The 26418-nt window shown below is 36.4% G+C and overlaps 2 pseudogenes across 2 annotated transcripts in view; both read right to left on the minus strand.

Moving 5' to 3' along the window:
- Positions 1-753: 753 nt before the first annotated feature.
- Positions 754-7702, minus strand: LOC308649469 (RWD domain-containing protein 1-like; annotated as a pseudogene). Its single transcript, XR_014024428.1, has 4 exons — positions 7661-7702; positions 3119-3250; positions 2419-2481; positions 754-924 (listed from the first exon to the last, which is right to left on the minus strand). The product of XR_014024428.1 is annotated as an RWD domain-containing protein 1-like (transcript).
- Positions 7703-9140: 1438 nt separating this feature from the next.
- The window catches only part of LOC308650299 (amine sulfotransferase-like), a 32555-nt pseudogene continuing 15277 nt past the window's right edge, over positions 9141-26418 (minus strand). The window contains exons 5-6 of the transcript in view: positions 11249-11436; positions 9141-9256 (exon numbers count right to left, since the gene is read on the minus strand). The product of the transcript in view is annotated as an amine sulfotransferase-like (transcript). The remainder of the gene's footprint in view (positions 9257-11248; positions 11437-26418) is intronic.

Genomic DNA, 26418 nt, shown 5'->3' on the forward strand with positions numbered 1-26418 from the left:
ATACAAAGACAGTCTTACACATGTATGGAGATTGATGTGTGTTTCTCTTGCACACAGTGTATATCTCTTATAATTCAGAAAACTTCAGACTAGCTAATTAGAAAGCAGCAGGGAAACACTAAAACATACATGTGTCAGAATTGCAAGACAGTAGTTCAATCAGGAGTGTGCATCAGAATCACCTGTAGAATTGGTATGCAATTTCACTGTTTAAAAATGTAGACTGGGACTTACAAAAGTCTGACCTGAGATGTGACCTAAGAATAAACATCCTTAAAAATACCACAAATTCTGACTCCAATACTACTATTATTATAATGTAATCCATTTTTTCTGCCTATGATATGGGCTCTGGTTTTATTAAGACATAAATCTATTGTGTCAGAATGATCTAGGATTAATGCTCTATTTGACTCAGCCTTCTAATACAAATGACTACACTTAGAAACCAAAGAAACAACAATCACCAGCAGAGAAATTCTGAGTTATTCTGATTCCTCATGTATGAACCCTCACATGCCAAATTCTACCCTCAAGTCTTGGTGTTATAGGAAGGATCTCTCTTCAACACTAAATACCTTTAAAAATGTTATCTTCTACTCATCAATTAGAAGACATGAACATTCTATATTTGAAACTTTAAGGTTAGTTAATATATTAAGTCAGTGATGAAAGTGATCAGAAGTATAGTCTCCTGCAAATTATATTTTTTTCTTAGAAAAAAAGAAAGGAAAATCAAAACCCTCTCAGCATAGCCACAGATGCTGTGGCAGTCAACTTCTCTGCAGATGGGGACAGTCCATTAGTCTGCTGAGTCACTCCCTGGGTCAGCAGGATTGTAGTCTGGATCATCTTCCTCATCCTCCAGCTCCAAGTCATCCATTTCCAGTAACAAAGACTCATCTACCTCCACATTGTTTCCAGCTGCAAAAAGCAAAACAAAATTCCCTCTCAGTTTTATACTCAAAAATCAAACATAGAACTCACTGGAGTACCAGACAGAAGCTTCTCAGTGTATATAGGAGGCATCACTTACGAAATTCCAAACTACTAGTGCAAATCACATCTTTCTTTGTCGGTAGATAATCTTAACACTTTAACATCAATTTCATTCCTCCAGGTCACAGTTCAAAAATATCTTGTTGTTATTGTTATTGTTAAGGGAGTATCATAGAATACTCTGGTTATAGTAAGTTAACTATCAATAAGACTTATACCAGGAATCTCTCATACTTGCTAATTAATTGACAGATGGAACTTGACCGTTTCTCTCCATCAGGACTCCTTCTCAAGATTCCATGTGTCTGAGCCCTACAGTAAGCAATAGCCAGGTTCCCCATTAAACACCTCACACTTCACTTTGTCTGAAGTAGATAAATAAAGGATAGCATAGCTATATTGAATCCCCACACATTTAAACTTCCTTCCCTCTCTGATATACTTACTGACCTTCACTGTAATGAGACTATAAAGAGAACAAGTGTTGTTTCATGCCTATGAGTAGATCAGAATGAAAAATATGAAATGTGAAGCCCTAGTCAAAGAATAACTGTCTCTGTAGGGTTTCACAGAGCAAATGAAATCTAAAATATCTTTGTGATATATTTGAATCCACCAAGAAGAAAAGGTCAGGTGAAAGCAACTGTTGGTAGAAATGTATACAAAAGCAAGAATAAGAGTAAGACCTTGAATATCTTGAACTGGAAGGCAAGATTTTTAGGAAAAATACCAACAGATAAAGCATGGATAAGGGTCAGACTGAGGACAGCATAAGTCAACCTTTTTTTTTTCAAACTAATGGAAACCAAGAAAAAATTTCAAAAGACAGGTTTATGGTTAAATATAGGTTTTAGAAATGCCAAATGACATTAGAAGGAGGAACATATTTGGGGATACTGTTTCAGAGGCTTTTACAAAAGTCCAATTGAAAATGATAAAACCTTCAAGTAAGGGAAGGAAAGTGATGAGAAGACATTTCAGAAGCAAAATCAATAGGTATGTTTTGGTAACTTACTGGATATGAAGAGGCAGCAAGAGAGGAAATACTAGGAGTTCTATATCTGAGGTTTTTCCAAGCTCCATGAGAGACTGTGGAAAATCATACCCATAGACTTGTGATGCTAGAAATTTTGGGGAAACAAGTCATCTCAGTCACCTGTTTTCTTTTCACCATAGATGTCTACCTGTTCCTATCTAGAGATTGTTTAAGTTATCATAAAATGTTCAAATAGTACTTTGTTGTAGAATTAAACATTCAGTTCAAATATATTAACTGATCAACTGTTAGAGTTTTTGCTTAAAAGTGAATTTTTTTATCAGTCTTGGGAGGAAAAATTTACATTGAATTATCACTCTGATCTTTATGGTTTAAAATTAAAGACAACATTATACACATATGAAATTCTGATATTATCTCACCATCCTCCAAGAACTGGATATCAGATGTGTCAAGATTATGATCTGTTTCAAATAGCTGTTTCCCTAAAAGATATAAGTATGATTAACTCAAATGGTATAGTGTTCATTCACCTTCCCTACTAACATTGAAAAAAATATAAAAATTCAGGAAAACAAGTCTGAAAATCTATCTTCCTACAAATTTCAATAAATTTATGAACTCAATTAGTAGCTAGGATATATATGAAATATATTCACATTAAAAAGGAACAAGTGATAAACCTAGTCTATACAGAGTACTATATAAAATGTAAATATATAAAATGTAAATATTCCTGTATTTCAAAATCTATTAGTTGTAATATTTGTACCAGAAATCAGACATAAAAATTCCTCATAACCAGGCACAGTGAAACATGCCTGCAATCCCAATTACTTGGGAGACTGAGGCAGAAGGATTGCAATCAAGACAGGCCTTGTCATCTTAGTGAGACCCCATGTCAAAATAAAAAATGAAAAATGGCTGGGGACATGACTCAGTGATAGAAGGTCACTGGAATAAATCCTTTGTACAGGAGAAAAATTAATTATAAATTATCCTAGATACCTATGAATATTATTGTCTTATAAAAATCTGTTCAAATGATCCTCTTGCTGCACAAGAAAGGATACCAAAATGTTTGAGGGTAACAGAAAAAAAAAAGGTATGGGAGTATCATACCACTTAATTTATTTTTTCTGCTTGCTCTTCTTCATTTATCTGTTTTTTTTTAATTTTCAGAAGTTCTACATCAAACTTGGCCTCCCAACTTAAGAAATTCTCTATTTTAACAGAAATGCCATGGAATAATTGCTTAGAAAATGAAAATTAGTCCACCAAAAACTGAAAAATAAATATTCAAAAAATTCTCTCTCTAAAAAAAATAAAAATAAAAATTACATAACTCACCAGATTGACATTACAGTTTCACAAATAAAGCCTAACAATATCTTCTAGACAAATAAGAATAACAGCTTAAAAGAGAAACCACTTATAAGAAAAATTAATGTTTGAAATTTTGAAACATTTAATCTGATTTCTGCCTGACCTGGCTGCTTTCATTGGTTTTGGCAACTTGCTCTGGAAAAGCCCATTTTTTTATCTTATTATAAAAAACAAAATAATATACAATGTAGTTACTGTATTTACCACTTATTTTTACCATTAAGAAGAATTTTGTCAGTTTTATTCATTTATTTTTTTAATATTTATTTTTAGTTATAACTGTAAACAACATCTTTATTTTATTTATTTGTTTTTTATTAGTTGCTCAAGACAATACAATGATTTTGACATATCATACATTTGATTCAAATAGGGTATGAATTCTCATTTTTCCACATGTACAGATTGCAGGATCACATTGGTTATACATCCATGTGTAGCAGAATGAAATTCAACCCCTATCTTTTACCCTGCACAAAACTCAATTCAAAGCTCATCAAGGAACTAGGCATTAGACCAGATACATGTGCCTATTAAAAAGGAGGCCCAACTTTCCATCATACTGGCTCAGAAACTGACTTTCTCAAGAAAAAGCACAAGAAATAAAATCAAGAATCAATAAATGGGGGCTAGGACTGTAGCTCAGTGGCAAAGTGCTTACCTAGCCTATGACAGACACTGGGTTCAATCCTCAGCACCACATAAAAATAAATAAAATAAAGACATACTATCCACCTACAACTAAAATATTTTAAAAAATCAATAAATGGGATGGTATCAAACTAAAAAGCTTCTTCACAGAAAGGAAACAATCAAGAATGTGAAGAGAGCCTACAAAATGGGAGAGATTTTTTGCCATGTATGCCTCAGACAGAGGATATAGAAAGAATTCAAAAAAAATTTACCACTAAAATAATAATAATAATAATGACCCAATTAATAAATGCACAAAAGTTCGTCTGTGGTTGATACTTTCTATTGAGTTTTTTATTTGATTTATTGTTTCCTGCATTTCAAAATCTTAACACCAAAGAAACAAATAACCTAATCAATAAATGGGACAAGTACCTGAACAGATATTACTCAGAAGAGAATATACAATCAGTCAACAAATATATGAAAAAATGCTCAACATCTTTAAAGAAGAATTAATACCAATACTTTTCAAGTTATTTCAGGAAATAGAAAAAGAGGGAACTCTGCCAAATTCATTCTATGAGGCCAAGATCACCCTGATTCTGAAACCAGACAAAGACACCTCAAAAAAGAAAACTACAGACCAATATCTCTAATGAACCTAGATGCAAAACTCCTCAATAAAATTCTGGCGAATTGGATACAAAGGCACATCAAAAAAATTGTGCACCATGATCAAGTAGGATTCATCCGTGGGATGCAAGGATGGTTCAATATACGGAAATCAATAAATGTTATTCACCACATCAATAGACTTAAGGATAAGAACCATATGATCATCTCAATAGATGCAGAAAAAGCATTTGACAAAGTACAGCATCCCTTTATGTTCAAAACATTAGAAAAACTAGGGATAACAGGAACTTACCTCGACATTGTAAAAGCTATCTATGCTAAGCCTCAGGCTAGCATCATTCTGAATGGAGAAAAATTGAAGGCATTCCCTCTAAAATCTGGAACAAGTAAATGAATTCAGCAAAGTGGCAGGATATAAAATCAACACACATAAATCAAAGGCATTTCTGTATATCAGCGACAAAACTTCTGAAATGGAAATGAGGAAAAACACTCCATTCACAATATCCTCAAAAAAAATAAAATACTTGGGAATCAACCTAACAAAAGAGGTGAAAGACCTATACAATGGAAACTACAGAACCCTAAAGAGAGAAATAGAAGAGGATCTTAGAAGATGGAAAAATATACCTTGTTCATGGATAGGCAGAACTAACATCATCAAAATGGCGATATTACCAAAAGTTCTCTATAGGTTTAATGCAATGCCAATCAAAATCCCAATGGCATTTCTTGTAGAAATAGATAAAGCAATCATGAAATTCATATGGAAAAATAAAAGGCCCAGAATAGCAAAAACAATTCTAAGCAGGAAGTGTGAATCAGGTGGTATAGCGATACCAGATTTCAAACTATATTACATAGCAATAGTAATAAAAACAGCATGGTACTGGTACCAGAACAGGCGGGTGGACCAATGGTACAGAATAGAGGACACAGAGACTAATCCACAAAGCTACAACTATCTTATATTTGAAAAAGGAGCTAAAAACATGCAATGGAGAAAGGATAGCATCTTCAACAAATGGTGTTGGGAAAACTGGAAATCCATATGCAACAAAATGAAACTGAATCCCCTCCTCTCGCCATGCACAAAAGTCAACTCAAAGTGGATTAAGGAGCTAGATATCAAATCAGAGACTCTCCGTCTGATAGAAGAAAAAGTTGGCTCCGATCTACAAATTGTGGGGTCGGGCTCAAAATTCCTTAATAGGACACCCATAGCACAAGAGTTAATAACAAGAATCAACAAATGGGACTTTCTTAAACAGAAAAGTTTTTTCTCAGCAAGAGAAACAATAAGAGAGGTAAATAGGGAGCCTACATCCTGGGAACAAATTTTTACTCCTCACACTTCAGATAGAGCCCTAATATCCAGAGTATACAAAGAACTCAAAAATTAAACAATAAGAAAACAAATAACCCAATCAACAAATGGGCCAAGGACATGAACAAACACTTCACAGAGGAGGACATACAATCAATCAACAAGTACATGAAAAAATGCTCACCATTTCTAGCAGTCAGAGAAATGCAAATCAAAACCACCCTAAGATACCACCTCACCCCAGTAAGATTGGCAGCCATGATGAAGTCAAACAACAATGAGTGCTGGCGAGGATGTGGGGAAAAGGGTAATCTTGTACACTGCTGGTGGGACTGCAAACGGGTGCGGCCAATTTGGAAAGCAGTATGGAGATTCCTGGGAAAGCTGGGAATGGAACCACCATTTGATCCAGCTATTGCCCTTCTCGGACTATTTCATGAAGACCTTAAAAGAGCACACTACAGGGATACTGCCACATCGATGTTCATAGCAGCACAATTCACAATTGCTAGACTGTGGAATCAACCCAGATGCCCTTCAATAGATGAATGGATAAAAAAATGTGGCATTTATACACAATGGAGTATTACGCAGCACTAAAAAATGACAAAATCACGGAATTTGCAGGGAAATGGATGGCACTAGAGCAGATTATGCTTAGTGAAGCTAGCCAATCCCTAAAAAACAAATACCAAATGTCTTCTTTGATATAATGAGAGCAACTAAGAACAGAACAGGGAGGAAGAGCAGGAAGAAAAGATTAACATTAAACTGAGACATGAGGTGGGAGGGAAAGGGAGAAAAAAAGGGAAATCACATGGAAATGGAGGGAGACCCTCATTGTTATACAAAATTACATATAAGAGGTTGTGAGGGGAATGGGATAACAAACATGGAGGGAAATGAATTACAGTAGATGGGGTAGAGAGAGAAGATGGGAGGGGAGGGGAGGGGGGATAGTAGAGGATAGGAAAGGTAGCAGAATACAACAGTCACTAATATGGCAGTATGTAAAAATGTGATGTTTAACCGATGTGATTCTGCAATCTGTATTTGGGGTAAAAATGGGAGTTCATAACCCACTTGATTCTAATATATGAAATATGACATGTCAAGAGCTTTGTAATGTTGTGAACAACCAATAAAAAAAACAAGAAACACTATCTACCTAATTTCCTAAACAGTTACAGGGAAGACATTCTTTAATCCTTGTAATGACATCCATCCAATTCAGTCTGTAGGGGGCATACTTGATCCTTCCATTCTCAAGAATAGGAGACTTCTGCCCATTTCAGAGGAGGAAACATTAAAATTAACATTTAAAATCTAATCAGTCCTTATTGTCAGTGGTTTTCTAAGGGCCCAATGCTTTATTCTCTTTCTTTCTTCCTCTGGGAATTTTGTGTCTGGGCACAACATTGAGTATTCCCTAGTTTTTAAACTTTTGCTAATTATGAATTAATGTTTGTCCATTTAGTTACTGCAAGATTTTTTTCTGCTCTTTGAAAATGTTTTCTTATTTATTTTATAAATCTCATAAATGTATGGTAAAAATCAGAAAAATGTACAAATCCTATGTACACTGACACACAAATATTCCCCAAATGAACAGAACTGAGATCAAGGGAAAAAAATGATCCTAACAACTCAGAAGTGCTTTCATTTACCTGTTAAGTTACCACATTATTCCTTGAAGGTGAACAACCACCTTCTAAAAACATCATTAGTTGCACCTGATTTTGAATCATATAAGAAAACATGCAATGAGTTTCTGGTTTTTTTCCACTGAATATTATATTTCTAGACTTGTGTATTTTTCAGAGAGTTGTAATTCATGCTTCTTTATAGATAATTTGTTTCATTATGTGAAATGCCACAATTTACTTATTTATTTGGATATACATGGATATTGGTTTGTGCAATGGTTTGGGTAAGTGTCCTCCAAAAGACCCCTCTGTTGAAAGCTCCATCCCTACTCCTTAGTGCTCTTGGGAAGCAGAGCAACCTGTGGGGTCTAGATGGAGGAAGTTAAGTCATCAGGGCCATTCCTTTGGGGAATATTAGGGCCCTGGACTTTTCTTCTTTCTCTCTTTTTCCTTCCCAGATGCCTTGAAGGGAGCAGCTTTACTCCACTACACACTGCCCATCATGAAATAATGTTTCACTACAGCCCATAATCCACTGAGTCAAATGACTGTGTCTGAAACCTCTGAAACAATGATCCAAAATGGACTTTTCCTTTCTTATGAATTTATTATCTCAGGCATTTTGTTATAATAATGGAAGGACAAGTAACATAGGTTGTTTCCATTTGATGACTTTGTATGGTGCTACCCTTAAAGGCTTATAAATCTTCTAAACTTTTATTAAATATTCAACTGTTAAATTTCTGTGGTGTAATTTTATTCAGTGATACATTATGGATAGAACTTTTGTTGTGGTGGCAGTGGTGTTTCAGTACTGGGGAATAACCACAGGGGAGTTCTACTACTGAACTATATCCCCAAGCTCCCTTTTCTTTTCTAAAACTTTTTGAGACAGGATCTCTGTATGGAGCTGAGGCTGGCTAGAACTTGTTATCCTCTTGCCTCAGCTTCCTGAGTCCTGAGGTTACAGGTGCATGCCATCCTGACTAGCCAGAAAAAAACTAGTGCAAACTGTGATCTGTAAAATTATTAAAAATAAGTACCTGTTTATGTAGGATATCTCCATTTATTCTACATCACATTTGAATATCCACAATGATTTTGAAACCAAAGAATTAAAATTTAAGTAGAAGAATAAAATGATTTTTAATGTTTAATTGATCCTGAGTTTAATTGTGAGTAAAGGAAAATGCGCAATACAGAATCGTCTCTGAAGACATTTGCAAGTCATGTTTTATGCTTTCTGTTTTGCCATTTTCATGCAGGATACCAAAGCATCAAAAGCAACTTAATTTCTGATTTGTAATTTTAATTTTAAAGTAAAACTAATCTGTTTTTAATTTTAAAGAATTCATGGCAACTAACCTAAGCATAGTTTATTTATTTTGTTAGTTAAGTTTTATAATTAGTAATTAAATAGGCATTATGTATGTTATTATTATTATGTATGTTAAGGTATAGCCTCTGATTAGAGTTTATATGATTCTTTTATAGTTTGATTAGAATTCTACTCCTAATTTATATCCCAGATGAACTTCAGGGGAACGTCTTTCATTTCCCTTTGGAATATCTGGTCAAATCTTTCATTCTGCTCCACAGTAAAATGATGTTTCCAATCTCCAATGGTACCTAATGGGATAAGAACATGAATGGCACTTTGGTGATAAAGAACACTTCATGTTAAAGACTGCCTCAACCATTTCAACCCATGTGTCCCATTGTCCCAGATGTGGAACACCTGTCAAATTTAAATGGAGCAACCAATATACCTCTTGTGGCAACTTTGTAATAATATGTGAATATTATTGTGTTCACAGAATTTAAAAATTGGATATTAATGTGTTAATCTCTTTTCAACCAAGCTAAATATTTGTTCGTGTCCACGGGATTGGAGACCTCATCTTTTCTTACACAGGAATGATTGAATAAAGAATCTAGGAACACAAAAATGCAGTAAATAGATTTAAAATTCACTTCCCTGTATGTTAGCCTTTCCCACTATGTGATCCTTAAGAGGAAAAAACTATACAGGATATGACTATATTAGAATTTTACAAGTATGTTTTAGTATATATACTCTTGTATATATACCAAGTGAACCTCACACTAAGTGAACCACATTTATCAACTGTATTATAGTTCTTACTAAAACCCTCCAAGAAAAGTATTTCTTTCTTTTTAAATTTGAAAAAAAGAGACTGAAATATTTTCAACTAACAAATTAAAGTCATATAGAGCACCAGAGCTTCCCTTTCTGCATCTTTATTTTATACAAAATTAAACCATCATTATTCCATTCTTTTTTGGGGGAAGGGTGCATTGGAGATTGAACTCATGGGTACTCGACCAGCCCTATTTTGTACTTGATTTAGAGCCAGGGTCTCACTGAGTTGCTTAGCACCTTGTTTTTGCTGAGGCTGGCTTTGAACTTGCATTCTTCCTGCCTCAGCCTTCTGAGCCGCAGGGATTACATTACACCATTCTTAAGTGAAAACTAACTTGGCATTTCCAGCTATCAGGTTCACTTGTGTAGACATTATTATTGGCCTTTGGAGTAGATAACAAGCTCTTAGGGGTATGAGAATTACTTTTTATCTGCTGTAGCTGAGGAATGAAAAGGGAGAATTGATAATAAATGTCACCAAAAAAATAAGAATTTTAAAATATATCAATATCTAGGGCAATGTCCATAAGATGTTTATATAATTGTTCAAAAATTAATATCGATCATCCTATTGGTAAATTATGAGCCAATTATAACATAAAATGTGAATAAAGTAGAAGTGAAGTGTTTAGAATGTTTATACACTAAATGATTAAATTAGAAATTAACAATTTGAAGCCAGGTGTGGTGGTGTATGCCTGTAATCCCAGCAGCTCAAGAGGCTGAGGCAGGAGGACGTTGAGTTCAAAGCCAGCCTCAGCTAGTGTGAGTCTCTAAGCAACTCAGTGAGATCCTGTTTCTAAATAAAATACAAAATAGCAGCTGGGAATGTGGCTTAGTGCTTGAGTGCCCCTGAGTTCAATCCCTGGTAGTAGTAGTAGTAGTAGTAGTAGTAGTAGTAATAATAATAATTTGAATTTAAAGGGTATCAGTTACAAGAGAAATAATATTCATTCTTGATAACTACTTCAGTCATGTAATAAGGTCACAGTAAAAATGATATCAATAACTTTTTGAAGTAACTGATTTCATAGCAGATAGCACTAATAAGATAACACTCTTTGTGATGTTGCAATCTGACACATGGGAACCCAGTAATCCAAAACTCCTCCCAGCAGAGCAAAATACACATTAAGTTTACTCCCTAGATTTTTCTAGAAGAAAAAAGGGAAAACAAGGATTAGTGTTTCTCTCATTTGATATACCTAAACAGGCTCATGCGGCTTAGATATAAGACAATATTAATTAAGCAAGTTAATGTGTCAGATTGTGTACTAAAATACTTAGGTTTCTTGAAAAACTCTTCAGACCTACTCTCAATTAGGCGTTTAAATTCTCTAGGTTCCAAATGTCACTGTTACTTGGAGAAACATATTGGAAGCACTTATTATTTCTCCTAGGTATCAAGGACTTGAATGACAGCTTACATCTTGCTACTATAAACTACTGAATAGTACCTTTGCGCAGAAAATGTCCTTTATCACTTCTCGTTTCCAATTTCATATTTTAAAATATCATGATAGTTTGCTTGTGGATTAGTCTTCATGTTCTGAAATGTAGCCTGTTTCACAACAGTATCCACAACTTCTTCACTAAGTTCTTTCTCAAGAAATCCATAGATTTTCAGCACTGCACTTCTGAGGTCCTGAAAGAGTCATGAGTATGCATCAGTTACACAACATTTTCCTATTCTAGTAAAATTGATTACTGGAATGCAAAGAAGTGTCATCATATGAACCATGCAGTTTGTTATGAGAAGAGAATGGGGAAACAAACTGACATGATTATCTTAATTGATGCTCAAAAAACATTTAACAAAACCCAACATCTTTGAGCATAGGAAGAAGATTACCTCTACATAGGGAAGAGGGATGGGAAGGAAAGGGAGGGAGAAAGGGAATTGCATGGATGGTGAAAGGAGACCCTCATTGTTATACAAAATACATGTAAGAAGATGTGAGAAAGAAAAATAAAAAGAATAGCATTACCCTAGATTAGGTAGAGAGGCGAGGGATTGGGGAGATAGGAAGGATAGTAGAATGAAACAGATATTATTATTACTGTGTGTATATACGCAAATGTATGACCAATGTGATTCTGCAATTTCTATACTCAGAAAAATGAGAAATTATATCCCATCTGATTCAAATGTATGTCAAGGTCATTGTACTGTCATGTTTTAATAATTAAAACAAAAAATGAAAAAAAATTAACTGTAAAAATATACTTATTGATATTTACTCAGACAATAAAATTTTAGCTTTTAAAAAACCCCAACATATTTGTATGATGAAATGTTCAATAAATCTGCAATGGAATGAAACTACCTCAACATGAAAAAGGTCTTATATGGAATACCTGTAGCTAACAGCAAACTCAACTGAGAGAGGAAGATTTTCATCTGAGATGTGGAGTAGGTCCAATTCAGTTTTTCCACTTCTGTATATTATGATACTAGAAATACTAGCTGGAGGTACTAAGCAATAAAAAAGAAAAAAGGTATTGAAATAGAAAATAAAGATAATGAAATGATCCCTGTTAGCCCATAAGATTATCTTATATGTAGAACCCCCCCAAAAATCACTCACATACACACACCAAAAAGAACATAACAACAAAGAAACTTAATCAAGTTGTAGATTCAAAAATCAAACCAACTTGTAAAAATCAGTTGAATTTCTATACACTAACAATGAGTAAACCTAAAAGGAAATTAAGAAACACTTATACTAATAATCACAAGAAGAAAGACTAAAACTCCAAAGAATGGACAAGGAGGTAAGAGTGTTGCCTATTGAAACCTACAAAACATTACTGAAAAGTAAAAGCAAACAAATAAATGAAACAATATCCTATACTGATGACTGGAATTAAAGAAAGAATACAATGTAAAACAATTCACAGATAGATGTAATGCACTCTATCACAATCCCAATGATATACTTTGCAAAAAAAAAAGAAAGAAGAACAATCCATCACAATATTCTTATAAAACTCCAAGGCATCCTGAATAGTTCGTCTTGAAAAAGAATACTAGATTCTCCGTTTTCACACTTCCATATTTCGAACTTACTACAAAATAATGGTCATCTAAATAGGCTGATAATGCCATAAATTTGGAAGTACGAATCAATAGAGTTGAATAGAATTCACAGAAACCAGCTCTCACACATGTGGTCAAATGATTTTTGACATGAATGCCAAGAACATTTCATAGTAAAAGGACAGTTTACTCAACAAAAGGTAATAGGAAAATTGAATGGCTGCATGCAAAAGCTTGAAGTTGATCCTGATCCTATGCCACATATTAAAACTAACTTAAAATTGGGACCATCCACACCAGCCCATGTGGGACCCAGGCTCACAGTAGGCCTGGGTCCACCCCTCCACTGGCAGGGCAGACACCAGCCAAAGCCTAGCCTCTGATGCAGGATCGCCTCTTTCAACCAGCGGTCTACTGGGGGAGGTCAAGCCTAGCATCCCAGATCCACCCACACCAGCCTGTGCGGGACCCAGACTCACAGTAGGCCCAGGTCCACCCCTTCACCTGCAGGCACCTGCTGCAGCCCATCCTCCAGCCCAGGACCATCTCTTCTGTCCAGCAGATTATCGCAGGAGCTGAGACCCTGCCCAGACTGCCTACAAAAGCCTGGAAGGGACCCAGTAGGCCCAGGTCCACCCTCCACCTGCGGGGCAAACACCCACCAGAGCCTAGCCTCTGGAAGAGGACCGCCTCTTCTGACCAGCAGACTACCTCAGGAGGTCAAGCCCAATGGCCCAGATGCACCCACGCTGACCTACAACCACCACACTCACGGGAGCCCAGCCTCTGGCATAGGACCACCTCTTCCAACCAGCAGACTACTGCAGGAGTCCAAGCCTAGCCCAGATCTGTCCACACAAACTTGCGCAGGATCCATGTCCACAGTAGGTCCAAGTTCACCCCCTCCCCCACATGGGAACCTAAGCCTAACCCACTTCCATCTTGGGACACTGCAGTCATTATGATAGCCTTCCCCATGCAGTAGCCCCTAACATTTTTACAACAGACAGGGCCTACAAGCAGCTGCATCTCAGAGCAGGCATCCCAAAGGGAGTGTGAGGCCCACCCTTTCAGCCCCATCTCTGTAAGACATTGCTTCCATCTTGGGGCACCTTTAATATTATCTCAAGTTACCTCTGCTATAGCTGCCACCAACTTTGGATGCAGTAGCATACATTGAGGGACACCAGCAGGGATCTGGAAGCCCAACTTCAAGGTGCGGTACAGACAATCTGCACAGGTACTATAAGAATATAGGGAATAAACTCTAATATCTCAAATCCACACTGCAAGAAAAGAAGACATATAGACACCATGAAAAAAGAAGGGAGGAAAGCGCCCCAAACAAACCAGGACACTACAATAAAAGAACCCATGGGCAGTGAGTTGATGAAATGTCAGAGAAGGAGTTCGGAAGGTTCATAATTAAAATGATTTGTGAATTAAATGATGACCTAAATGAGCAAATACAGGCAAAAGTTGATCACTCCAACAATGATGTAAGAGAGAAAATATAGGTAGCAAAATGCTAGGAGCCACAAGCAAATATACGATGTATGGCACCTTTGGTTGTAAAGTGACGCCAGCTAGCCACTGAGATGATTATGTTAAGATTTACATTCATATGGAAATTGGACTCCCACTGTTCACCTTGGCCTGTTACCGGACTCATGTTACCAGACTCTTGGAGAGTTCCCATTGGTTGGGGAAGGATAGTAGGAGGAAATTCCGGGGGAGGTCCGGGGGACCCCGGGTTCCGGGAGACGTGCGGTTCCGGTGGACGCCCGCGTGGGAGGACCGGGTTTGGCTTGCCGGCGGCAGCTTTTTCAAAATAAAGTTTTGTTCCTGCTTGAGTGGCTTGTGATTCTGTGCCCAGCCAAAACTGCGGCATTTGGCGGCCCGTGCGGGGAACGCCTGAAGCTTAGAGGTGAGTAAAATTGCTCGCCCCTGAGGGAAGGCGACAGGATGGGTGACCATCTCAAAAAACAGTGTGTTCTTGTTTTGATTTATTTTGTTTTTATTTCAAGCTCCCTAGCCCTAAAATTTTCTCAGGCGAACTGGGAAAAATGGTTGGCTCAAGGTTTGAAGTTATTCGGCCCTGAGAAAGAGAAAACAGATACAACCATTCTCTGTTCCGTTTTTGTTTCATTCTGTTTTGGCTTTGTTTTATGCTATCTTATTGGGTTACGTTACCTTTATAGTAGATTAGAATCCAGTAAAAAACAAACCAAAAAACTGCTAAGTAAATTGTTAGAGGTCCAGACTATGGTAGAAAAAACGCTAGGTCAAGCAAAAGAGAAGGTCTCTCAAGCTAGTCAGACAGAGGAAAATTTAAAAAAAGCAAGCTTAGAGGAAAAGCAGCCATCAGTTGGAGAATTACAACAGGAGGTTGCTACTAACTCCGTTCTATCACCAGAGGGCGTAACTCAACCAACAGCTCCATCTACCGCTGAGCAGCCCTCAACTCCCGTAGTTGATGGATGGAATTCTGAGACAGAACCCCAAAGATTAGCATGCCCTGTACTTGAGCAGGCAGGAGGGCAACGAATTCACCGTGCTTTAGATTTCAAAACAATAAAGCAATTAAAGGAGGCTGTAACAACCTATGGGCCGCAAGCTCCCTTCACAATAAGCATGGTCGAATCTGTTACCAATTTGGACATGACACCAGCAGATTGGGCTAACATGTGTCGATCTGTGCTAAACGGAGGACAATATTTGTTATGGAAGGTTGCCAATGAGGAATTTTGCATGGAGACAGCTAGGTGAAATGCAGAAACTGGTTACCCTCAAAGAAATATAGATATGCTTTTGGGAAAGGGACATTATGAGGGTCAAAGACAGCAAATTGAATATGACCCTGGCGTATACACACAAATTGCTGTAGATGCAGTTAGGGCATGGAAAACTTTACAGGGGCATGGAGACTTACAAGGTCAATTATCTAAGGTAATACAAGGAACTAATGAACCTTACGCTGAATTTGTAGATAGACTTATTCAGTCAGCCTCTAGGATATTTGGTAATACAGAACAGGTAATGCCATTTATAAAACAACTGGCTTATGACCAAGCAAATCGTTGCTGCAGAGAGGTCATTAGACCATGGAGACATGAAGATTTAAACACATATATTAAATTATGTAGAGACATTAATGAACAAGGACAAGTCTTAGCAGCAGTACAACAGGCTTTAGATGCCAGGCCAAAAACATGCTATAATTGTAATCAAACAGGACATTTTAAAAGGAGTTGCCCCGTGAGAGGAGGGTTTAACAAAGCTGGATATCAAAGGAATAGAATACCAGGTATTTGCCCACGATGCCATAGAGGGAAACATTGGGCTAATGAATGCCGTTCTCAAACCACCATAGAGGGTATTCCATTATCAAAAAACGGACAAGGACCAAGTGTTTACCCACGATATCGTGGAGAAAGGTATCAGGCTCCATTGCCAAAAAACGGACTAGAGGGCCCAATGCCCCGGGGCCCAAAACCACAAATATATGGGGCAATGGAGGAACCCAACATCACCATCAAGGTAGTGCCCAGGACGCATTATCCATTAAATCCCTCATCAGACAAACTAGAGGGAGCGCAGGGCTGGACATCTGCACCTCTGCCAGAGCAGTACTAACTCCAGAGATGGGAGTTCAAATCATTCCCACAGGAGTAAAAGGACCTCTTCCCCAGGGAACAGTAGGCTTATTATTGGGACGCAGTTCTTCTACACTAAAAGGACTTATGATAAGTCCTGGGGTAATTGATCCCGATTATGAGGGTGAAATAAAAATTATAGCTAGTTCTCCAAGAGGTATATCAGTAATTTCACCAGGAGATAGAATAGCACAGTTATTAATAATACCCAGCCTGCATGATAAATTTTCCAGTTGTAATGTAGAAAGAGGTTCCAAGGGATTAGGCTCCACAGGTGTAGATTGGGCTATGCTGTCTTTAAATTTAGATTCTCGCCCAATGCTAAAATTAAATATTCAAGGACATGACTTTAATGGGCTGCTGGACACAGGTGCTGACCTCAGCATCATATCTCGTCAAGAATGGCCAAAACATTGGCCATTACAACAAGCCACTCAAACGCTTCGAGGCCTAGGAGTGGCGACTAATCCCGATAGAAGCGCAATGGTATTAGATTGGAGGGATCCTGAAGGATGTGAAGGAACTATACAGCCCTATGTATTAGATCATCTTCCTGTAAATTTATGGGGACGAGATGTCCTAGATCAATTAGGATTGACATTAACAAATAACATCAATCCTAACGCGCCCACTACTAGGGCTAAACAAGGCTTTAGGAAAGAAAAAAGATTAAGAGAACAAGAACAAGGTATGACAGCACCTATTCAAATAGATCAAGAAATAAATAGACATGAATTGGGTTTTCAGAAAGGGCCACTGAGACAATCAAAATTACTTGGAAATCAGAAAGACCAGTGTGGGTTCCTCAGTGGCCCCTGACTAAAGAAAAGATACAAGTAGCCCATGACTTGGTCAGACAACAATTAGCGGAAGGACATATACAACCTTCCGTATCCCCCCATAATACTCCCATTTTTGTCATTAAAAAGAAATCTGGTAAATGGAGATTATTACAAGATTTAAGAGCCATTAATAATGAGATGGTTATTATGAGACCTGCTCAATCAGGGATTCCTCAATTGTCTGCTTTACCAAAAACCTGGCATGTTTTAGCTATAGATATTAAAGATTGTTTCTTTTCAATTCCAATTCATCCCAAGGATAGTCCACATTTTGCATTTACTATCCCTGCACTGAATCATGAAGGTCCTGATCAGAGATATGAATGGAAAGTACTCCCTCAAGGGATGGCTAACAGCCCAACTATGTGTCAAATTTATGTTAATAAAGCAATCCAGCCACTTAGAAACCAAAATCCTGAACTACAAATATTTCACTATATGGATGATGTATTATTAGCACACAAAGCTAAAAACACATTACTAGAATGTTATGCCACACTTACAAACTTATTGAAAAATTATAATCTAGAGATAGCAATAGATAAAGTACAATTAAATCTTCCAATTAATTATTTAGGAGTTCTATTATCCTCAACCATGGTCCGTCCACCAAAAATTCAAATACGAGTAGATCAACTCAAATCACTTAATGACTTTCAAAAGTTATTGGGAGACATAAATTGGATAAGGCCTTCTCTAGGCATACCAACAGGAGAGTTAGGACCTTTATTTGATATTCTAAAAGGTCCATCAGATCCAAATTCACCCCGCATGTTAACGCCTGAAGCAAGAAAAGCATTAAAAATCATTGAAACATATATGGAAAATATGCATTTGGATAGAATTGATATAAGTTTGCCTTTATTATTTATTGTACTACCAACAAAAAATATTCCTACAGGAGTATTTTGGCAGGAAGGTCCATTATTGTGGATACATTTATCTTATTCTCCTAATACTATTCTTACTAGATATCCTGAGGCTGTAAGACAATTAATACTCAAAGGAATAAAAGCAGCTAAGGGAGTATTTGGGATTTCTCCCAATAAAATTATTACTCCATATACTATGGATCAAATTGATGAGTTAGCTAATGAGTTAAATACTTGGGCAATAATCATGTGTAAAACTAGTGTTTCATTTGATAATCACTTACCATCTAATCCTTTGTTGTCTTTTTGGTCTAAACATCCTGTAGTTTTTCCAAAAATGACAAGAAAAACCCCTATCATAAATGCTCCAAATATATTCACTGATGGGTCAAACAATGGCACAGCAGCAGTAGTTACTCCTGATCAAACTTTTACATTTTTAGTACCCAAACAATCAGCTCAAAAGGTAGAGCTTAATGCAGTATTACAAGCTTTTATGATGTTTAAAGATTCTGTATTTAATTTATTTTCTGATAGTCAGTATGTAGTTAATGCTATAGTATCCCTTGAAGATGCTGGTAGGATTTCACCTTCTTCTACTGTTTTCTCTTTGTTTTCCGCTATACAAAGTCTAATCTGGGACCAAAAAGATCCATTCTTCATAGGTCATATCAGGGCACATACAGGATTGCCTGGAGCCCTTAGTATGGGCAATGAACTAGCAGATAAATCTACACATGACATACATATTTTCTCCACAATAAAAGAAGCTATAAATTTTCATAAAAGGTTCCATGTCAATGCTAATACTTTACAAAAGCGTTTTAAAATAACTAAAGAACAAGCCAGACATATAATAAAACAATGTCAAAATTGTGTGACATTTTTACCACAAGTTAATCTTGGAGTCAATCCTAGAGGACTGATACCTAACCATATTTGGCAGATGGACGTCACACACTTGCCAGAATTTGGAAAATTAAAATATTTACATGTTACAGTTGATACCTCTTCCGGATTTTTGATGGGCTCCCTTCATGCCGGAGAAAAAACTAAAGATGTTATAGCTCATTGCTTACAAAATTTTGCCACTGTGGGCGTTCCAAAACAGTTAAAAACAGACAACGGTCCTGGTTATACTTCCTCCTCTTTTAAACAATTTTGCTCATCATTTGGTATTACTCACATAACAGGAATTCCATACAATCCACAAGGACAAGGCATAGTTGAAAGAGCTCATCAAACTATTAAAATGTACTTATTAAAACAAAAGGAGGGAATTGGAAAGGGGTATATATCCCCCAAAGATAAACTTAAAATAACCCTTTTTACTCTAAACTTTTTAAATTTAGATTCATCGGGACTTAGTGCTGCGGAAAGACATTTGTACCCCCAAAATGTACATAAGCCTAAGGTACTTTGGAAAGATATTCTAACAGGACAATGGAAAGGCCCAGATCCAGTGATAGTCTGGAATCGGGGCGCTGTCTGTGTTTTCCCACAGGATGAACAGCAACCGATTTGGATTCCAGAGAGATTAACTAAAACAATTTCTACAGAAAAAGAAGATGATTTGACTCAAATCCATAACAGCTGACATCCAGAGTTCCGGCTTGGCTATTCTTACATCTGCGACAGTGATTAACCAAGGTGGTTTTTTTTCAATATCTATTTTATTATTGCATTTATCCACATCATAAAGTTCTATTTTATTTTTGAGCTCATACAAACCTAGGTTAATGTTTTTCTGATCAGTTTTATTTTTTGACTGTGTTTTATTTTTTTGACTGTGGAGTTTTTAAACATTGCAATGGAGATTTCACCTAAGTATAGTTACAAGGCCTTTATTTACTATTGTCTTATGTGTTGTATGTTGTGTGCACACTTCTGTTTAGTGTTGTATGTCTGTATGTGTGTATGTCCATATTTCTTATATGAGGAGCGCTCATGAAAAAATGGATCCAAATTTTTTCTTTATTCACGTGATTTATATGGTTTAATTTAAATTAGGTGAACAGCTGTTTATTATTGTTTTTAAAGATGGTTAACAGATCTGTTTGTTTACTAATTTAAATTAGGTAAACAGCTGTTAAGGATTGTTTTTAAAGGAGTTTAACAGATCTGTTTGTTTACTTTCACCTTTCCTTTTCATTATATTTAATAATTCTGTTCAGGATAATGTCCCTTTAGCATCATTGCCAGAATTTTCATCTCCATCCAAATTCCGGTGAAGACTGAGATAAAACCAAACTACAGCTTCTATGATAGCTATCACAATAAACTGTATAAACTGATGCATCAATGAATATAACTCAACAAGTAATGCTTAATCAAGGACTTGATTTACTTTGGGAGGAAATGGACATATTGATAGACTCCTCCAATTTGAACTGCTTGCAGAACTTGCCTGGACTATGTATCAGTTACATACATTGTGAAATATCATCTGGTACACCGAATTGTGGTACTGCTGGCATATCTTTGCTGATGGTGTCACCAGTGATGCAATTTCCTTGCCAGCTCACCCCATGTTTATTGTGGTAATACTGGCATATCTTTGCTGATGGCATCACCAGTGACACAATTTTTCCAAAGGAACCATCAATTGGCTTGGTGTCATGGCACTTCTGTATCCGCCTCCCTTCTACTAGTGATGGTCTAAAATTTGGGGGCCAACAGAGGTGAGGCAAAGAACCTCACCCCCCCACTGGCACCAAGGCTAAATTTGGGGGCCAACAGAGGTGAGGCAAGAACCTCACCCCCCCACTGGTGCATAGGCCTATCCACAAACATGGCTGAATGCTGGACCGGTAGTCAGTGACGGGTTGATCTGATTACAGTGGATTCAACCTAAGACAGGAAGCTGACGCCTAAAGGTCAGTTCTCCCATGACGGGTAAGAACCATATGTTAAATTGGACAACCTACCAGGCACGGTCCCTAGCCACATTGCTTGTTGCTTAATTAAACAGAAGGGGGCAGATGCTAAAAGCCACAAGCAAATATACAATGTATGGCACCTTTGGTTGTAAAGTGACGCCAGCTAGCCACTGAGATGATTATGTTAAGATTTACATTCATATGGAAATTGGACTCCCACTGTTCACCTTGGCCTGTTACCGGACTCATGTTACCAGACTCTTGGAGAGTTCCCATTGGTTGGGGAAGGATAGTAGGAGGAAATTCCGGGGGAGGTCCGGGGGACCCCGGGTTCCGGGAGACGTGCGGTTCCGGTGGACGCCCGTGTGGGAGGACCGGGTTTGGCTTGCCGGCGGCGGCTTTTTCAAAATAAAGTTTTGTTCCTGCTTGAGTGGCTCGTGATTCTGTGCCCAGCCAAAACTGCGGCAGCAAAAGATTCCTCCAAGAGAGAGACAGAGACTCTGAAAAAAAAGGTCAGAAATCCTTGAAATGAAGGATACAGTAAATCAAATAAAAAACTCAATAGAAAGCATAACCAGCAGACTAGATCACTTGGAAAAAAGAATGTCAGATAATGAAGACAAAGTATACAATCGGGAAAATAAAGTTGATCTCACAGTGAAGAAAGTTAGAAACCATGAATAGAACATCCAAGAATTATGGGACAGCATCAAAAAACCAAATCTAAGATTTACTGGGATAGAGGAAGGCACAGAGTTTCAAACCAAAGTAATGTACAAACTCTTCAATGAGTTAATATCAGATAATTTCCCAAGCATGAAGAATGAATTGGAAAACCAAACGCAAGAAGGTTACAGGACACCAAATACACAAAATTACAACATATCTACACCAAGACACATTATAACAAAAATGCCTAGCATACAGAATAAGGATAGAATCTTAAAAGCCACAAGAGTGAGGAATCAGATCACATATACTGGGAGACCAATTTGTATCTCAGCATATTTTCAACCCAGACCTTCAAAGACATGATATCATGGAACAACATATACCAAGCCCTGAAAGAAAATGGATGCCAACCAAGAATCTTATGTCCAACAACATTAAGCTTTAGATTTGATAATGAAATAAAAACCTTCCATGATAAAAAAAAAAGTTAAAAGAATTTACAACTAGAAAGCCTGCACTACAGAATATCCTCAGCAACATTTTCTAAGAGGAAATGAAAAACAATGATGAAAATCAGCAAAGGAAGGTATTACACTAAAGGAAAATCTAATTAGAGAAGAAACCAAGTCACGTTAAATTGCAAAAATAAACAAAAATGAGTGGGAATACAAATCATGTCTCAATAATAACCCTGAATGTTAATGGCCTAAACTCACCAATGAAAAGACATAAAGTAACAGATTGGATCAAAAAAAAAAAAAAAAGGCCCAACAATATGCTACCTCTAAGAGACTCATTTCATAGGAAAAGACATCCACAGACTGAAGATGAAGTGTTGGGAAAAATCATACCACTCACATGGACTGTGGAAACAAGCACAGGTTTCCATCCTCCTTCAAATAGAGTAGACTTCAAACTAAAGTCAATCAAAAAGGATAAAGACGGACACCACATTCTGCTCAAGGGAACCATATGCCAACAAGACTTAACAATTATAAATATATATGCCCCAAACAATGGAGTATCTATGTTCATCGAACTCTTCTCAAATTCATGAGTCAAATAGACCACAACAAAATGATTTTGGGTGACTTTAACACACCTCTTTCATCAATAGATAGATCTTCTGAACAAAAGCTGAACAAAGAAACTATAGAACTCAATAATACACTCAATAACCTAGACTTAACTGACATATATAGATTATTTCATCCTTCAACGAGAGAATACACTTTCTTCTCAGCAGCATATGGAACCTTCTCTAAAATAGACCATATACTATGCCACAAAGCAACCCTTAGCAAATATAAAAAAGTAGCGATACTATCCTGTATTCTATCAAGTCATAATGGAATGAAATTAGAAATGAATGATAAAATAAGAAATAAAATCCACTCCCACACCTGGAGACTAAATAATATTCTACTGAATGAACAATTGGTTACAGAAGACAGTAAGGAGGAGATTAAAAAAAATTTAGAGGTGAATGAGAACACAGATACAACATACTGAAATCTCTGGGACACTATGAAAGCAGTTCTAAGAGGAAAGTTTATTGCATGGAGTTCATTCCTTAAAAGAAGACAAATTCAACAAAGAAAGGACTTAACATTACTCTTAATGCCTTAGAAAAAGTAGAAGAAGTCAACACCAAAAGAAGGAGGTTAGGAAATAGTTAAAATCAGAGATGAAATCAACAAAATTGAAACAAAAGAAACAATTGAAAAAATTGACAGAACAAAATGTTGGTTTTCTGAAAAAATAAATAAAATTGACAGACCCTTAGCCATGCTGACAAAGAGAAGGAGAAAAATCACTAACATGTGATGAAAAAGGAAATATCACAACAGACATTACAGAAATACAGAAGACAATTAGAAATTATTTTGAAAACTTGTCCTACAATAAAATAGAAAATATTGAAGGCATCGACAAATTCTAGAGTCATATAATTTGTCCAACTTGAGTCAGAATATACACTTTCCAGTGACGAAATAGAAGACACCATTAAAAGTCTACCAACCAAGAAAAGCCCAGGACCAGATGGATACACAGCCAAGTTCTAAAAGACCTTTAAAGAAGAACTAATACCAATATTCTTTAATTTATTTCAGGAAATACAAAAAGAGGCAGCACTTCCAAACTCATTATATGAGGCCAATATCACCCTGATTCCAAAACCAGACAAAGACACATAAAAAGAAAGAAAGAAAGAACGAAAGAACAAAAGAAAGAAAGAATGAAACAAAGAAACAAAGAAAGAAAGACAAAACTTTAGACCAAAATCTCTAATGAACATAGATGCAAATATTCTCAATAAAATTCTGGCAAATCGAATACAAAAACAGATCAAAAAGATCACGTACCATGATCTAGTAGGGTTCATCCCAGGGATGCAAGTTTGGTTCAACATGCAAAAATCAATAAATGTAATTCATCACATGAATAGACTAAAAGGTAAGAATCATATGATCATCTTAATAGATGCATAAAAAGCATTTGACAAAATACAACACCCCTTTATGTTCAAAACTAGAAAAATAAGGGATAACAGGAATATATCTCAACCACATAAAAGCTATTCGTACTAAGCCCTAGGCCAACAAAATTCTAAATGGAGAAAAATTAAAGTCATTCCCTCTGAAAACTGGAACAAGACAGGTATACCCTCTTTCATCACTTTTATTCAACATAGTAGTTGAAACACTGGCCAGAGCAATTAGACAGATGAAAGAAATTAAAGGGATATGTATAGGAAAAGAAGAAATTAAATTAGCACTATTTGCTGATGATATGATTCCATACCTAGAAGACCCTAAAAGTTTAACTGGAAAACTTCTAGAACTAATAAATAAATTAAGCAAAGTAGCAAGATATAAAATCAACACCCATAAATCAAAGCCATTTCTGTATATTAGTGACAAATCCTCTGAGAAGGAAATGAGGAAAACTACCCCATTTACAATAACCTCAAAAAAAAAGATACTTGGGAATCAATGAAAGAGGTGAAAGATCTATATAATGAAAATTACAGAACCCTAAAAAAAAGAAGTGAAAGAAGACCTTAGAAGATGGAAAGATCTACCTTGCTCTTAGATAGGCAGAATTAATATCATCAAAATGATCATACTATGAAAACCACTATACAGATTTAATGCAATTCCAATCAAATTCCCAATGACATTCCTCATAGAAATAGAAAAAGCAATCATGAAATTCATCTGGAAAAATAAGAGACCCATAAGCTAAAGCAAACCTTAGAAGGAAGAGTGAAGCAGGTGGCATCAGTATATCAGACCTTAAACTATACTACAGAGCAATAGTAACAAAAATAGCATGCATGGTATTGGCACCAAAACAGACTGGTAGACCAATGGTACAGTATAGAGGACACAGAGACTAACCCAAACAATTACAATTATCTTATGTTAGACAAGGTGCCCAGAACATGCAATGGAGAAAAGATAGCCTCTTTAATAACTGGTGCTGGGAAAACTGGAAATCCATATGCAACAAAATGAAATTAAACCCCTATCTGTCACCAGGCACAAAACTGAACTCAAAGTGGATCAAGGATCTAGGAATTAAACCAGAGACTCTGTGTCTAATAGAAGAAAAAGTAGGCCCTAATCTTCATCACGTGAGATTAGGCCCCAATTTCCAAATTTTACCCTTCACACATCAGATATAGCACTAATCTCTAGGGTATATAAAGAATTCAAAAATCTAAAAACCAAAAAAACAAATAACCTAATCAACAAATGGGCCAAGGACATGAACAGACACTTGTCAGAAGAAGATATATAATCAATCAACAAATATATGAAAAAATGTTCATCGTCACTAGGAATTAGAGAAATGCAAATCAAAATTACTCTAAGATAGCATCTCACTTCAGTCAGAATTGGCAGCTATTATGAAGACAAACAACAATAAGTGTTGGCAAGGATGTGGGGAAAAGGTATACTCATACAGTGCTGGTGGGACTGCAAATTGGTATATCCAATATGGAAAGCAGTATGGAGATTCCTTGGAAATCTGGGAATGGAACGACCATTTGATCCAGCTATCCCACTATATATACCTAAAGGACTTAAAAACAGCATATTACAGGGGCACAGACACATCAATATTTATAGCAGCACAATTCACAATAGCTAAACTGTGAAGCCAAACTACATGCCATTAAGTGGATGAATGGATAAAAAATGTGGCATATGTACACAATGGAATATTACTTAGCAATTAAATACAATAAAATCATGGCATTTGCAGGTAAATGGATGGAGTTAGAGAAGATGATCCCTTTTCTTTTTACATCTTAACTGTGCCTCAAAACTCTGTATTCTCTTCATTCACAATGACACTACTCCAATCCAAGCCACCAAGAATGTTCAGTGGATTAATATACTGGTCTCTGTCTATTCTGGTTTCCTTATATTCACTATTTTTCCTCTTCAACTCATAAATGTAAATAATATTCAAAAATATTAAATATAATCTATGGCTACCCTTCTTAATAGCTCTTAAGAGTCTCCTTACTACTTTTAACATTAAAGAAATCACTCTCATTAACATAGCCTACAGATCTTATAAAATGTGGCTCCTATAAAACCCCCCTATATTAAACTTTCATCTCTCCCACATTGTTCAAGTTCTTCCC

This window comes from Spermophilus citellus, assembly GCF_964194105.1.
Source record: "Spermophilus citellus genome assembly, chromosome: 5".
In the NCBI taxonomy this organism is placed as follows: domain Eukaryota; kingdom Metazoa; phylum Chordata; class Mammalia; order Rodentia; family Sciuridae; genus Spermophilus; species Spermophilus citellus.